Source organism: Platalea leucorodia, assembly GCF_965183815.1.
Source record: "Platalea leucorodia genome assembly, chromosome: 26".
In the NCBI taxonomy this organism is placed as follows: Eukaryota; Metazoa; Chordata; class Aves; order Pelecaniformes; family Threskiornithidae; genus Platalea; species Platalea leucorodia.
In genome coordinates, this window is record NC_138848.1 from 1302179 (window position 1) to 1307005 (window position 4827).

Consider the following 4827-nt stretch of genomic DNA (forward strand, 5'->3'; position numbering starts at 1 on the left):
TGTCCGTGCGCCCACGCGTGTCCGTGTCCGTGTGTCCGCCCGTCTCGGCGCGGCCGTGGCCGCCTGTCCGTCTGCGTGCGGGTGTGTGTCCATGTGCGTGTCCACGTGTGCATCCGTGTGTCCGTGTATCCGTGTGTCCGTGTATCCGTGCGTCCGTGCGCCCACGCGTGTCCGTGCGCCCACGCGTGTCCGTGTCCGTGTGTCCGCCCGTCTCGGCGCGGCCGTGGCCGCCTGTCCGTCTGCGTGCGGGTGTGTGTCCATGTGCGTGTCCACGTGTGCATCCGTGTGTCCGTGTATCCGTGTGTCCGTGTATCCGTGCGTCCGTGCGCCCACGCGTGTCCGTGCGCCCACGCGTGTCCGTGTCCGTGTGTCCGCCCGTCTCGGCGCGGCCGTGGCCGCCTGTCCGTCTGCGTGCGGGTGTGCGTGTGCGCCGGGGGTGCGTGCGTGCGGCCGGGACGGGCTGTTCTTGTCCCTGGCGCCGTGCCCGGGGGCCGCGGCCGGGGGACACGGAGGGGGGGGGGGGGGGGGTACCCCCACCAAGGGGGGCGGGGCCATGCAAATGCATGCGAATGTATGCAAATGAGAGGCCAGCCCGCACGTGCCTTGGCAGCTCTCGCTCGGGACAGGGTGGCCTCTCCCCCCCCCGCCCCCACTCCCCTTCTGGAGGCACTGGGGAAACTGGGAGGAACCAGGCTCTGACTGGGACCAGAACAGCCACTAACTGGGACCAGAACCGGGCACTGACTGGGACCAGAACAGCTACTAACTGGGACCAGAACCGGGCACTAACTGGGACCAGAACGGCCACTAACTGGGACCAGCACCGGGCTCTGGCTGGGACCAGAATGGCCACTAACTGGGACCAGAACCAGGCACTGACTGGGACCAGAACTGGGCAGTAATTGGGACCAGAACCAGCCACTAACTGGGTCCAGAACCGGGCACTGACTGGGACCAGAATGGCCACTAACTGGGACCAGAACCAGGCACTGACTGGGACCAGAACTGGGCACTGCCTGGGACCAGAACCGGGCACTAACTGGGACCAGCACCAGGCACTGACTGGGACCAGAACAGGCACTGACTGGGACCAGAGCCAGCTACTAACTGGGACCAGCAACAGGCACTAACTGGGACCAGAACCGGGCACTAACTGGGACCAGAACAGGCACTGACTGGGACCAGAGCCAGCTACTAACTGGGACCAGCAACAGGCACTAACTGGGACCAGAACCGGGCACTAACTGGGACCAGAACGGCCACTAACTGGGACCAGAACCGGGCACTGACTGGGACCAGCACCAGGCTCTGACTGGGACCAGAATGGCCACTAACTGGGACCAGAACCAGGCACTGACTGGGACCAGAACTGGGCAGTAATTGGGACCAGAACAGCCACTAACTGGGACCAGAACGGGCACTGACTGGGACCAGAACCACCACTAACTGGGACCAGAACCGGGCACTGACTGGGACCAGAACGGCCACTGACTGGGACCAGAACCGGGCACTGACTGGGACCAGAACGGCCACTGACTGGGACCAGAACCGGGCACTGACTGGGACCAGAACGGCCACTAACTGGGACCAGAACCGGGCACTAACTGGGACCAGAACCGGGCACTGACTGGGACCAGAACGGCCACTAACTGGGACCAGAACCGGGCACTAACTGGGACCAGAACTGGGCACTGACTGGGACCGGAACGGCCACTAACTGGGACCAGAACCAGGCACTGACTGGGACCAGAACTGGGCACTGACTGGGACCAGAACAAGCCACTAACGGGGACCAGTACAGGCTACTAACTGGGACCAGCAACAGGCACTAACTGGGACCAGCACCAGGCTCTGACTGGGACCAGAACTGGCCACTGCCTGGGACCAGAACCGGGCACTGACTGGGACCAGTACTGGCCACTATCTGGGACCAGAACCAGCCACTAATGGGGACCAGTACTGGCTACTAACGGGGACCAGTACTGGCTACTAACTGGGACCAGCAACAGGCACTGACTGGGACCAGAATCGGGCAATAACTGGGACCAGTACTGGCCACTATCTGGGACCAGAACCAGCCACTAACGGGGACCAGTACTGGCTACTAACAGGGACCAGTACTGGCTACTAACTGGGACCAGAGCCAGCTACTAACTGGGACCAGCAACAGGCACTGACTAGGACCAGAACTGGCCGCTAACTGGGACCAGTAACAGGCACTGACTGAGACCAGAACCGGGCACTGACTGGGACCAGAACCAGCCACTGACTGGGCCCAGCACCAGGCACTGACTGGGACCAGAACCGGGCAATAACTGGGACCAGTACTGGCCACTATCTGGGACCAGAACCAGCCACTAACGGGGACCAGTACTGGCTACTAACTGGGACCAGCAACAGGCACTGACTGGGACCAGAACCGGGCACTAAGTGAGACCAGAACCAGTCACTCACTGGGACCAGCAACAGGCACTGACTGGGGCCAGAACTGGCCGCTAACTGGGACCAGTAACAGGCACTGACTGGGACCAGCACCAGGCACTAACTGGGACCAGTACGGGCCACTAACTGGGACCAGTACGGGCCACTAACTGGACCAGCACCAGGCACTAACTGGGACCAGTACTGGCCACTAACTGGGACGAGAACCAGCCGCTGACTGGGCCCAGCACCAGGCACTGACTGAGACCAGAACCGGGCACTGACTGGGACCAGCACCAGGCACTAACTGGGACCAGTACGGGTCACTAACTGGGACGAGAACCAGCCACTGACTGGGCCCAGCACCAGGCACTGACTGAGACCAGAACCGGGCACTGACTGGGACCAGCACCAGGCACTAACTGGGACCAGTACGGGTCACTAACTGGGACGAGAACCAGCCGCTGACTGGGCCCAGCACCAGGCGCTGACTGGGCCCAGTACCGGCCCCTGACTGGGCCGGGGGGGCCGGGCGGCCCTGGCCACGTCACGCCAAGGCCACACGTGATGTACACACACGCGCACGTGGGGCCCCCCCGGGGCGGGCGGCACCGCGGGGCCTCGCACACGCGTGTGCGCGCTGCTGGGGCGGGGCCTCCTCGGCCTCGCACACGCGTGTGCATGCGGGGGGAGGGGGGGGGGGGCCCCCCGGCGTCGCGTCACGGCCCCCCCCCCCCCGCCCCCCTCGGGCTGGCGCCGGCCTCGTGCAACGCCCTGCTGCCGCATGGCTCGCACGAGGATGCACGAGGATGCACGAGGCTCGCACGAGGCTCGCACGAGGACGCACGAGGATGCACGAGAACGCACGAGGCTTGCACGAGGCTCGCACGAGGACGCACGAGGCTCGCACGAGGACACACGAGGACGCACGAGGCTTGCACAAGGATGCACGAGGACGCATGAGGACGCACGAGGCTTGCACGAGGACGCATGAGGCTCGCACGGGGCTCGCACAAGGACGCACAAGGACGCATGAGGCTCGCACGAGGATGCACGAGGCTCACCCAAGGCTCACCCAAGGCTCGCACGAGGACGCACGAGGACGCACGCGGCTCGCACGAGGACGCACGAGGACGCACGCGGACGCACGCGGCTCGCACGAGGACGCACGAGGACGCACGCGGACGCACGCGGCTCGCACGAGGACGCACGAGGCTCGCACGAGGATGCACGAGGCTCACCCGAGGCTCACCCAAGGCTCGCACAAGGACGCACGAGGATGCCCACGGCTCGCACGCGGCTCGCACGAGGACACGCCCGGCCTCACGCCGATGCACGGGGTGCACGAGGACGCCCACCGGCTGCCGCCCCTCGCGCGAGGATCCCCCCCCCCCCCCATCGGTGGGTGCCACAGCCCCCCCCACCCACCCAAAGGGGGGGTCCCACCCCCCTCCGGGACCCCACCCCCCTCCGGGACCCCACCCCTGGGTCCCCACCCCCCTCTGGGACCGCACCCCCCGAGGGGGCCCGATCCTGACACACCCCCTCCCTGAGGTCCGTGCCCCGGGCCCCCCCACCCCCCCAAGGGGGCCCGATCCTGACCCCCTCCCCGGGGGGGCTGGATCCTTGCCCCCCTCAGGGTCCCTGCCCTGGGACCCCCTCCCCGGGGGGCCTGATCCTGACCCCTCCCCGGGGGGGGCCGAATCCTGACACACCCCCCCACACACACCCTGGGTCCCTACCCTGGGATCCGCCCCCCCCTGCCCAGGGGGCCCGATCCTGACCTCCCCCCTGGGGTCCCCCGCCCCGGGACCCCCCCCAGGGGGCCCGATCCTGCCCCCTCCCTGAGCTCCCCGCCCCGGGACCCCCCCCCCCAGGGGGCCCTATCCTGCCCCCTCCCCGAGGTCCCTACCCCGGGACCCCCCCCCCCAGGGGGCCCGATCCTGCCCCCCGCCCCCCAGGGGCTGGATCCTGCCCCCCCCCCGGGGTCCCTGCCCCGGGACCCCCCCAGGGGGCCCGATCCTGCCCCCCCCGAGGGGCTGGATCCTGCCCCCCCCCCCCGAGGTCCCTGCCCCGGGACCCCCTCCCCGGGGGGCCCGATCCTGCCCCGCCCCGGGCCCCCCCCCAGGTCCCCGGGGGGCCCGATCCTGCCCCCGTACCTCGCCCCGGGCCGCCCGTCCATGGCCGCCGCCGCCGCCGCCGCCCTCTGCGCGCCCGCACCCACCGCGCCGAGCCCCCTCCCCGGCCACGCCCCCTCCCCCCCGGCCACGCCCCCCCACCGCGCCCCACCGCCCCTCCCATTGGCCGCCGGCCAACGCCCCCAGCCCCGGCCACGCCCCCCCGCCCTTTGGCCCCGCCCTGCCCCCGCCAAGCCCCCCAGCCCGGCCCCTAAGCCCCCGCCCCTCT